This window comes from Adelges cooleyi, unplaced genomic scaffold (genome assembly GCF_023614345.1).
Source record: "Adelges cooleyi isolate 19-005CV unplaced genomic scaffold, UGA_ACOO_1.1 ACOO_flye_CR_arks_rails_tigmint_CR_PRNA_307, whole genome shotgun sequence".
Taxonomy (NCBI): domain Eukaryota; kingdom Metazoa; phylum Arthropoda; class Insecta; order Hemiptera; family Adelgidae; genus Adelges; species Adelges cooleyi.
The window spans coordinates 1,453,893-1,464,962 of NW_026095978.1; the positions used below are offsets into that span (position 1 = coordinate 1,453,893).

The window sequence follows — 11,070 nt, forward strand, 5'->3', positions numbered from 1 at the left end:
TGTAAACCTGTGACATCCTCGTCCCCACTTTGCCTAACCCTTCTATACTGGTTTTTTTAAAGGTTTCATTACCTTATTTATGGCTCTACCATACAAATATTTAAATCGCCGCCAATTAGTAACGGAGCCAAGAGAGTCCGAGAATCAAGTGGTCACATTGTCATTACGACGTATATTCCTAATATATCAATTATTAACGAAATTATCATTTAAATATTTTTAAAATAAATTTATATAGAGGGTGATCCAATTAACGTAAGACACTCATTTTCTCTAAAAATATGAATATTTTTAGAATTTTTATGATTTGTAGGTTACTTACTACACTTTTCAATATTTTTAAAAAATTTTTTATTAATCCTTATAAGCCAATAAGAGGTTTTTTTGGTATTTTTAAATGGAAACATATGATTTTAACTACATACATTTGTAGACAAAAAATAAAAAAATGAAATGACATGGGTAGGACCGGTGGGTTAAATAGTGTAGCCAACGTTGCTAAAACCACATGCATTGTTCTGGTCCAGTGACGGTCTTGGAGTAGTAGCTCTTCGTTGACAAGGTTAATTTATTTTTTTAATTAAAAAAAGAAATACACTTATGCTTGCTTTATAAATATTAGCTGGTAGGTGGCCGGGTAGCTCACAGATAGTAGCTTGTAGGTGACCGGACAGGTCACAGATTCTGAGTGGTAGATCAGTGTCTAGCCGTTAGTTTAGCTATCTTTCAGGTCAGAAACCATCTACCTATTAATAAAGTGAGTGTCCGGTGCTATTTACTTTACGGGCTTGGAAGCAATGATTTAAAAAAGAATGAAACGTCTAGAGGTTAGTGTCCAGACCTCCGCCGCCTCGGGCGTATGGGTCACAGATTCCGAGCACTGTATGCTAGTACGATTATTCCGGCACTGCGTTTTAAATTAACGTCGTTGTAATTCATAGTACCTTTATCTAATAATCAGAATTCATACCAAGTTTCGAAAAACTATTTCGCAAGCTAAGTACTGAGTAAGTGTAGTGTCAATCTCGAATCTAGACATCTGTCAGGTCAGAAACCACCTACTAAAAAAGCGAGTTTCTGGTGTTTTTTGCTTAGAGATTAGCGTTACGGATCAGCAGTTTATACATATATATATATATATATATAAATGGTGGGGATTGTCCACCATACGCAAGTGCCACACCGGCACTACATGTTACTCGTGTAAATTGCGTTTCACAATAAACGTCACGAACATTGTTACTTATATAAATCTAATTGTGTTTATATTAAGTGTTTATAGTGTTTATACAATGTAATCTCAATTTTTCACATTTTTTTTTAACTTTTGCAATTTTTAAAACTTGGATGGTAATGTATACATTTTATTAACTTTTTAAATTAAAAGTAATGTACTCAACATTTTGACTGGTCGAAATGGTAATTTTTAAAGTTATACGAGTCTAAAAATTAAGATGGGAAGGGAAGTGCGGTTGAAAAGTGTGCGCAGATAAAAATAACTGTAACTCCAATAACTCCAAAAATAGTTATCAAAGTCGCTATCAACAAACGGTAAGAGGAGGGTGAAAAAAAAAAATAATGAAAAATTGATTTCACATTGTATAAACCCAATATGAAAACAAAAAATTAAATGTTTTATTAAACCCTTTGAGAAATTGAGTGGTTCACGATAAAATGGTCATCCTGTAAATATATGTTGTCAATAAATATGGAACAGGCAAGCCACTTAGAAAAACTGTAATTCTTAAAATAGTGAAAATATGTTTCCACATTAAGTAAGCCCATAACTTGAATTCATCTGAATGCCATGCTAGCTTAAATTGTTAAACACTAAGGTTTTTTCCCAAAGAAACCTAACCATATTGGGAGCGGTTCTATATGTTAACAATTATTGTATAAAAAAACAATTTTGAAAAATATAATAAAGGTAATGAAGAGCAGAAAAAAAAATTCAATTGGGAAAAATTGGTTTCAATTTGGGCAAATCAAAACCCCATCCATACTAAAAACTAATAAACAAAACAATTTTTAAAAAAAATAGTGAGGCTGGAAAACAAGATACAATTATCAGTTATCAAATCAATCCCTTTAAATATGAATATTTTGAAAATTATACTTTTCTTATGCTTGTAGGTACCTACATAAGATAACTTTGAGATAAAACTTTGAACTTTGAACTCGACCCTCATACATAATAAGACTAAAATTTTGTTTTTCCCAATGCAAACACATACATTTAAGTCGATAACTGAGTAGGAAAAATAAAATGTTGAAATGGTCTTTTGAATTTTTAATTGGTTTGTCACTACTCACTTATGGGCATAGTAATTATTTAAATTAAAAATCAATATTTTTCGATTTTTAAAGACAGTAGCTCAACAAGCTCTAATTAAATAAAAAATCTTATTCATCGATTTAAACACAGTGACGGTTTCTAGTCATAGTAATAACGAAAAAATATTGAAAACAGTTTAGAGAAAAATGAAAGTCATTACTAAGTCATATAAAACGAAAATATTAATGGAAATTCAAACGCTAAAATGTATCAAATTCTTTTGTCTATATATTTGTGGAATTTAAACATACGTTCTATTTGAAAAAACAAATTCAATGCCTAATATACGTATAAGGGATGAAGATAAAAATGTTGTAAGTATTGAAAAACATAGTAAAATATGTACCTACAAGCATAGAAGAAAAAAAATGTATACATCATTCATATTTTAAGAAAAATTAGTGTCTTACATCACATGGATCACTCTGTATACAAACACTTATTGAGTTAGTTGTATTTATAGGAATAATTTTTTTTATGAATTACTTTTGATAGACATGGAGACAGACGGCACAAGAAATGAGGGTGCAAGAACTGTACGACAAAAATTTCACCTATAAAGCTATACAAGTTATTTACAAGAAATGTTAACGCCAATCAACGTTTCGAGCATAGGTTGGTTCTTTGAGAAATATGAAAATATTTTTTATTCAAATGAAACCGACAAACGAAAACATAATATTGGTACATAAACCTTATCAGCAATTTTTCAATTCAATACTTTATATATTTAAACTGAATACATATGATTACGCAACTTCAACAGAAAGTTTAGATTAAACAACTTAAGCTCACTTTACTTCATAGCCTGTTTTTAATAATTAACTTAATCATTACCTAGGTATATTTATGCATTTAAATCCTAATATTTCACATATATTTTATTATTAATTTTTTTTAATTTTTTTATCACAAATCCTGTAATTCTCTCTCTATATATATATTATATTATTATTCTTAACAATTATTTTATTCTAATGAATCATATTATTATCAATTAAGTTTTTATTATCTTAACTATTATATTTAGATAATAAAACAATGCGCTACTCGTACATTGAATCTCGAAGGCAAAGATATAGCAGACATATCTATTCCAATTTTGTACATAGTTAAAAATAATAAGCCAAGTCGTTTACATTTAGTAGGAATTCATCAAAGCCAAGTGTAACTAGTTGGGATGACTCGGAAATTATTATTTTCCGAGACAAAGAGTTCTGCTTTACTCTTTCAATTTTAGCATCTCTACCTCTTCTATTTTAATAAACTGTTACGTTGCTTAGTAATAGTTGAACCAAGGAAACCCTCCAAATGTATTCTCGAGTGTACTAATTACCAAAAAGGCTTACATACAACAAAAGTATACGACTTATTGACTAGGTGTGTTAAATGCTCGGGAAACCCTTTCTTATGTCAGAAATCAAAAGAAGTTTCTTTAAATTCGTTAATTGTGAAAACACCCATCCAGCTCCAGATCTCAATAATATTTTTTTATTAAATTAGAACGTCAACGGACTAAAAAAATATAATAAACTGGTATTAAAGGTGTATAATTGAAGTATGGCCCGCTTCCTGTTTGTCAGCATAATAGAGCAACGACGCGACGGTATAAGAAATGTGTAAACCGTGCGGCGTCCTTTCGTCGATTCAACGAAGACCAGGCGGCGGCAACTATGATACTGGACGCCGCGCCGGACGGTGTTATTCGGCCATGAGACCCTGGTACCATTTTCGAGACCCTCGGATAGGACCTACGATGCGTCGAGCATGACCACGACCACGGTTACCTAAATAACCGTGACCACGATGGACGCTGGTATCGTTTCGCCGAAAACACACTGGGATCTAAAACCGAGAAAACCAGAAACCGAAAATTAGTTTTATTTAGATTTTAAGTGAGAAGGCATGAAGATGTCGGTAAGCTCTCGGAATATTATCATACTTTTTATCGACTTTTGATTTAGGCACAACAAATAAACGATTTAATTTTTTTCTCGGAAACGTTTACAGTTAAAAAATATACACATATTGCACGAATAGCGTTAGAAAGAGGTCACGATGATATTATCCTATTCCATTATCACTACCAATACGACTCTTATGAGTTAATTCGGCGTCAAGTAATTTAAATAAATAATACCTATACTTCAAACGGCTAACGTTGTACGCAATTTTTTATTTTTTTTTATAACAAGTAGGTTCATAACTACAATAATATTATAGAATAATAATAATAATAATATTATAGAATAATAATAATAATAATATTAATACATTTTGAATTTAAAAATCGCGCCAATTGTTTGAACCGTTATGAAAACTTCTATCCCGCCGCTATGAGCACGGTTGTCGGACGCCACACCCTATAAAATAATTCCTTTATTTCGAGTGCGATGAATATTCTAACAAAATCGTACCAGGGTCCCATGTTCATTCGGCGTCAGATGTACGCAGCTCGGCTCAATGATAGGATAATTTTAAATTTGTTGGTTTTCAACTACTGAAGGAAAGTTAAAACATACCGTAATTTAAAATAAAAATATATTGTAATCGTATACTTTCCATTATTGGTAAAATAAAAGTTTTTAAGTGACGGTTTAAACGCATGAGAATGGTTGGAATATCAACTTGACAGTGCGCCAAGGTAAATTTCAAGAATACCAGTGTATAAATACCTACATGAACCAATTCATTTGGGTTTTCTCACCCTCATATCTCTGCTTCCTCCTTATATGGACATTTGAAATTTGAAACATACATTTAACTTAAGTACCTTTGGACACTGCACAAATTGAGCCTTTTCAAAGAGGGAGAATATCAAAGTTTACATTTTTGTAAGGTACTTACACACTCATCATCAAAATTATAAGGCACTTACCGTATTGGTAGAAACCTGAAATGTAGCACAAAGGTACATGTTTATACTAAAATTTAATGTCTATACTCTTATGTGCAGTACTACAAGTATTGAGTTAATTTGGTGTCAAGTGATTATAAGAATTTTCAAATTAATGAAATTAACACGATTTTTGAACTTTTTTTATAACAATTAGGTTCATAACTATAGTAATATAGACTATAGTATAACAGTATCAAAACACATTTTATACTTAAAAACGAGCGACATTTATTTAAAAACCCCATAAAATAATTTCTTTGTTTCGAATGCGACGACTATTCTACCAAAATCGTACCAGGGCCTCATGTTCATAGGCTATAGCTCACCGACTTAACCATCCGGCGTCCGATGTATGCAGCTCGGCTCAACGTTAGGATAATATTCAATTTATTGGTGTTCGCTTACTGTAAGTACACTGTAGGAAAGTTAAAATTGTACCGTAATTAAAAATAAAAATATATTGTAATCATATACTTCCCATTGTAGCTAAAAAAAATCGACCCTCTTCACAAAGACTTTTAAATCGCATATTGAACATTCTCGAAGGTCTTTTCACAAGTTTTTAATCGACGGTAGTTAAAATCGTGTCTTTAAAATTCAGAGTTATGCGATATTAGAGAAACCCTATTAAGTCTTGTGTACCCATTTTAATTATTTAAAACTTGTTATCGACCAGTCAAAATGTTCAGTAAATTATTATTTAATAAAATAATCAACTAAATACATATGTTACATATTTATATTTAAAAAGTCAATAAATCTTTGCCGAATACTAAAAAAAAAAAAAGAATACTTTCTAGTTTCTATAGGGTATTTTGTACTCAGTCTGCAGTCAGCTTAACTATAAATATATAATTAATTCGTATTATTAGTTAATACATATAATTACAATTTAGATAATTTAAACCAGTTATTTGATACAAAATAAAAATGGTGCCCCGCAAAAAGTACAACTTATAACTTCATGGTCGAAATGAGATATTTTCATAGGTTAAAGGTGCCTAGAGGCTGTATAAAAATTTAGCGTAAATAGAACATTGGCATTTCCATTATCCTGTGTTCTCATTAAGTCCAATTTCCTTTCTGAAAAATGTTATGAATTCCCCATTAATTATTATCTTTTCTATCGATTGTAGCATATTATTTTCCAATATTTTACAGTACTTTAAAAAAAAAATTAAAACAAATAATAAGAAAAAATAGCCTTTATAGCTTACAAAAATTGAAAAATAATAGAAAAAAAAATGAATATTTATGTTCACAAATTTTATCATAAATGGTTTTAGTGTAAAGTTGCCTATATAATCACCGTCGCGAGGCCTCATAAGAGTTTTTATATGTACCTACTTAATTGCCTAATTTATTAAATATCAATACATTTATAAATAAAATACAATACAAATTCAGTTTTACATCATTTTAAAAATGTGTATGAATTCAAAATAATTGTTTAACCACCAATTCGATTATTATTATTTTTTTTTTTTGTAATTTTTCTCTGGAATATCTGTTGTCTACTTAAATGTATCAAGTACAAAAAGTATTACAATGTTAAGTTACAATTAACGATCAACAAATATTATTTAAGTATAACTATAAGATTTAGACCCTCAAAATTTTAGTTTAGTTGCGCCTAATATATAACTTTACAATTTTTATTTCAACTTAAGTTAAACTTAATAGAACATTTTGAATTAATATTTTGTATTGTCCTAGACTAAAACACTTATACGTTTGTATTCGACTCAATTTGGCCTCAAGATTGTCAAATGAAAAACAATAATACTATACCTACTAAAAAATGACTTGATCATAGTCGTACATAAACATTATTTTTTTTATAGTAAATTAAATTTAATGCCCTTAGGCACTTAAAAAAATTAAAAAAATAGTAAATTAAATAACGCTACTAAAATAATTACTAATTATTTAAAATACTATATAATTACTATAAAGGTAAATGGTAATCCATTAATTGGAATAAACTTTCACTGACATTTTTAATTGTAAACTTTTAGGGCAACTTTCCACATTTTTCTTTCCACTAAATCTTATTTGGACTATTACACAAATTAAAAAAAATGAAACAAATCGATTACGAACAGCATTACATTTTTATTTATATAGAAGATCTTATTATCTTACAATTACTACATCTATGAAAATGAGCAATTTAAATACAAACTTTTTTTTACAAAACTTAATGTAATTTAACAGTTAATGTCAGAGATGATTCATATAATACAAGTACATGACTTAATAATGTTGGGGTGGAAAAATAGTGTAAAGCCGTATCTAGTAATAATGACTGTTCAAAAATCAGTTAAATACTTAATTGTATTAAATTCAACTATAACATTAAAAATAGTTTTGCTTTATTAGAATATATTTTCCCCTTAAAATTTTAAATGGCATATGTTATAAACTTAATACATTATTAAATCGATGGTAACAATGCAAAAGTACAATAATTCTTCAACAGTAAAATAACAATTTTGTTTGTTAGCATAAACGACACGACAAAAATTTAATATTACTTGATAGGTAAAGTTGTTGAAGCAAAATCGAAATTTTAACAGATCATAAAACAAGTTTAGTATACCACGTTGGCTATTACCAGTATATTCAATAACATATTTAACACACAAATAAGTATCTAAAATAAATTGTACATTCATATTAGATTGCCATAAAGGAAATAAGTTTCTGTTAAATAAGAGTTAGGGTCTTAAACAAGTTTAGTTTAAACATTTTTAAAAGATAATTTGTCTAAATGTTTAAAAATACACAACAATTCATCGAAATTGTTAATGCCGTAATGGCGTAATGTATACCAATTAAAATTAATAGTCGGTAATTATCATATTTTATCAATTATCTCTGCGTACAAATGAGATCGATTAACATAGTTGAAAATTGATCGGGGGCGAACTAATAGATCTTCATCAGCACCGACAGATTTATGTACACATTGCATTTAAGGATGATTCTTGTCTCCTAAAAATGAAAAATTTTTATAAATAGTCTTCGTGGACAATATTACATAATCAAATTTCTTTGAATTGAATTAAGTATCCAGTAACAAAATATTAATATTATATCAACTTTCATATAATATTATAGTACTAAAATGTTCACCAATTGAAAGAGAACTCTATAATTTGGGACATATCCATGTCTTTGTATATGACGTTACGGAGCCATTGTAGAGTCCATCTTTAGAGCAATGAAGATAGACTCTGCAACGTCGGTACATACAAAAAGACACAGATACATATAAAAATTATCAATTTAATATTATGTTTTTTAACATTGTGGATTAGTCACATTTGCACAAATTAAATGGCATTTTAAATTATTTCATCGTGTTTAACAAATAAACACGTATCTTTTACGCTTTGCATAATTTGTTGTAGTTGAATAATAACAGTGACACCACTGTTTGTTAATAAATGTTTTCTAAGTCAAAAAAGATATTGGAAATCATACTTGTATACTTTTCCAGGTCGCTCACTTCCAGCTCGTATGGCTCTTTGTCCAACCTATATGAATATAGCCAATGAGTCCAGCCTATATTTGTCCTTTATATAAACTGGAACGGTAGTAAAGTAATCAGCACCGTACGTCAAATTAACCAATCCGCAGTCAATAACTGGATCGTAAAAAAAGTATAAATAAAGCTATTTAAATAATAATCCGAAATTAAATAATAAAATATGATCATTTACTAACCAATAACGATTCCATAAATCATGTTTTAACAGATGTTGGTGAAAAAAATTTACAAGAAATTCTCCGAGCAGGTTAAGTGCACTTATAATCATTCATCTTATTCATCCATGCACCAGAACAGGAAACAGTTTTATCCTAAAATAAAAATGTATGATATTTTATTGGCTTAATCTTATGTTTAAAAATATTCAATTTTTTCAATTTTAATTACAGTTTAGATCGTTTGATAAAATAATTAAGTATTTGGTTCTAAAAAAATGATTAAACAGAAATATCAATACTTCTAAATGTATTTTATTAAAACCACAATATTAAACAGACTCAAAAAGTATCAAGGACATACAACTTATGCAATAATAAATATTAAATACTTGTGTGTTACCTCTCAAGAAAAATTATTTAGTTTGATACAATTTTTTTTGTGATATTGTCATCAGCGGCATCACTCTACTTAAAATTTAAAAAAAATTGAAGTTGTAAAGTGTTCGTTGTTGCAGGCAGTAAACTAGCTGTAATGCTGGCCGTTTCTAAAAAATAAATGATAGATTAAATAAAGAACTAATCAGTTTTCATATAGACTAATTAAATAACATTTCTGTATTATTACTTTTAACTTTTTTTCAAAATACCCATTTAAATACCTGTCAATAAACTTCTCTAGTTTACTTTGCCTAACAGTTGACTAGTAAGAGTAAGAGATTACTTATCGTTTCATTCAACAAAATACCTTATCATATAATAAAAAAAAAGAAAGATGAATAATAACAAATACAATCATTTTGTAGTGCTAACACTTTACCTTAATTTTTGTATTAGGTTCAGAGCAGTTATACAATCTTACTGAACAGCCAACAGTTGATCGAGATGTTTTTTTTGTTTCTGGTGCTTCACAGCTTGTCAAAGTCTTGGCACTCATTTTGGGAAGTACTAATATGGTGATTGCGGCCTCGTATTATAATTAAGCACTATCAGAAAAAAATATTTTTTTTTTTATTAGTTTGTAATTGTATTTTATTATTGATATATTTCCCTCAGAGAAATATTGATCTGATGCTTTGTATTTGCAGATTTCTCGTAGCGGGTTATGTAAAATAAATGCATAATTATTTACTTTGACTACCTGTGATACTCGGGTACTCTTTCTGCTTTCAGTAGATCCCGCAAGTATTGATGTTTGAATTTTCTCATGTAGACATACATTTGGTTACGATACTTTATAATCAGGACCTAATTACTTTGTAAATCCAGTGACGTGAATGGCTTGTAAACAAAAGTTGAATAAAAGGTCAATTCAAAATTTGAATCTTCTACTCCGTACTCAGGTTTTCCATCTGTAATTATTATCAAAAAAATTTAACAAAATGTAAGTATAAATTTAAAAAAAATAAAGCTCAATTGACCACATATATTTGATTACAAACAAATACTAGTTTGTTTACCGTAGACAGATAGTTTTGATTTAAAAAGAATTAAAACGATTTGTTTATACCTTACTGGTAACTTGAGTTATCCTATCGACTAGTGTAAAAATTAGTAGTACTAAATGCAGTATAATATTAACCAACCTTTGTTTTTGAGTCGATATCCAATCATTTGTACACGACACTAATACAATTGATTTACAAAGAAAAGAACTAATAGCAAAAACTGTAGAAGAACTACTGTCTACTGTGTAAGTATGATGAATATTATACATTTAGTCATTTGTTTTCTAAGAATAATTATTACAATACTCGTGAGTGCCTTGTGAAGTTCAATCATACAGTAATATTATAGCTGAATACTGATTATCGATTTGAGATTATTATCAGTCACATCTTATCAAATCTTATCAGTAATAATAACACAGAACAAACCGAAGGGAAACTTAGACCGGGACTGATAAGTTTCTGACATTTTGTTTTTGCTGACAAATTTTGATTTTAAAGGTATTAGGACTTTTATTTTAGTATAATGCATACAATATTATTAATATTAAACAACTGTAATATATGCAGCCTTATTAGAAATTAGAGCAAAAACATTCAACGGAAGTAGTCATAGAGTATAGATGATGAAAAATATTTTTTTAAGTTACTTACCTATTTAGTTTATGGGATTATGA

At 28.8% G+C, this 11,070-nt stretch overlaps 1 long non-coding RNA gene across 4 annotated transcripts in view; it reads right to left on the reverse strand.

Annotated features, from left to right (window-relative positions):
- Window positions 1-10,730, reverse strand: part of LOC126839698 (uncharacterized) — a 114,151-nt gene extending 103,421 nt beyond the window's left edge. For 2 of the 4 annotated variants that reach the window (XR_007685948.1, XR_007685953.1), the window contains exons 1-3: window positions 10,532-10,730; window positions 10,087-10,297; window positions 9,766-9,931 (exon numbers count right to left, since the gene is read on the reverse strand). This is a non-coding gene — a long non-coding RNA (uncharacterized LOC126839698). Of the gene's footprint in view, window positions 1-8,009; window positions 8,232-8,723; window positions 8,887-8,966; window positions 9,102-9,348; window positions 9,494-9,765; window positions 9,932-10,086; window positions 10,298-10,531 lie in introns of those variants that run through there. The other 2 variants (XR_007685949.1, XR_007685950.1) reach the window with 2 other exon arrangements.
- Window positions 10,731-11,070: the final 340 nt, after the last annotated feature.